This window comes from Aplysia californica, unplaced genomic scaffold (assembly GCF_000002075.1).
Source record: "Aplysia californica isolate F4 #8 unplaced genomic scaffold, AplCal3.0 scaffold00462, whole genome shotgun sequence".
NCBI classification, from domain to species: domain Eukaryota; kingdom Metazoa; phylum Mollusca; class Gastropoda; order Aplysiida; family Aplysiidae; genus Aplysia; species Aplysia californica.
Genome location: NW_004797732.1, coordinates 179,547 through 180,796, shown reverse-complemented (window position 1 = coordinate 180,796; position 1,250 = coordinate 179,547).

Below are 1,250 nucleotides of genomic sequence, written 5' to 3'. Positions count from 1 at the left end.
TTCCTTTTTTTCATCTTTCCTTCTTTCACCCTTCCTTTCTACCACCCCTTCCATTCTGCTCTTCCTTCTAGTTGGCCATTTTTTCCCTCCACCCTGTCCTTCTTTCTTTCTATGACTGCCTGCCTTCCTCTATCCACTGTTCTGCCTCTCTACTCTTGTCTTATCGGATCCGTTCCCCTGACTGAAATCACGTTTATTCTGCTGATAGTGATACCACTTGTACCCTGGGCTGCCTTATGTAACGCGGCCATGTCTAGAGTTCCTTACACCCTCTGGGTCGGGTTAGCACGTTTTACATTCGAAACCACATTTCCTTTGGGCTTGTGGAAATGTAATGACACCAGTAAGTCTAGCTGGTGTCTTTTGTCAGGGTTGTGTTGCAGCTGTTTAGACTCTGGCTTATGATGTAAAACCTTTAGAGCGCTCTTATGACTTTATGCAGTTGCGAGCGCCGTAAAACCCTGTACTTAAAAAAAAAAACACCTTTAGAGGTGGGTGTTTGGCAGGTGCTCTGGTGCGTTTGCTCTTTCTTTTATATCAAACGTCTATCGTCCTGATCCCTCCTTTTTTGTGTTTGTTACTCTCTTGTAACACCAAATATTCGACACTTAAATGACATTATTGTTTTGCAAGTGCCGTAGAAATCTTACTAAAACTAAAACTAAACTATTAGAAGTGTATAGATTCTAGTGAAGAGGGAAGTCAGTCTGTTTTGGGTTGTTTTTTTAAATTAGGAGTTTGGGTGATGTTTTGAATGATGAGTGGCAGATTTCCTACTGGGGTGGATTCTTTTTCTCTCTCTCTGAAGACTAACCCTGTTGCTTTCTCTGCTTTTGATTGCTGGTGTGTCTTTTTGTCATAATGTTGTTAGTTCTGATTCTGATTATCTAGACACCTCCATGGGCCCAACAGTGTAAAGATTTGTTCAGAAATAGTGTTATAAAAAACCCAAGTCAGAAATTGGTAACGATATGTTAATGTTGTCCCCCACCCTTAAAATAAAAATTGAGTGCAAATGTGGTACCCACAACTCACTCCATATTAATCTATAAAAATGTGAGCTACTGAATCTACGATTTTTTAAGCCGATATTAGATCAAAAGAAGTTGTTTCTAGAAGACACAAGTATGGAAATGACACCACCACCGCCCCTCCCCCCAGTTTATAAAACAAACGCCTCCAACTGACAAATGAAATTGATCTCTATGTTGTGCATTATTGATTGTCAAACCATGATGAATGTGTTCATA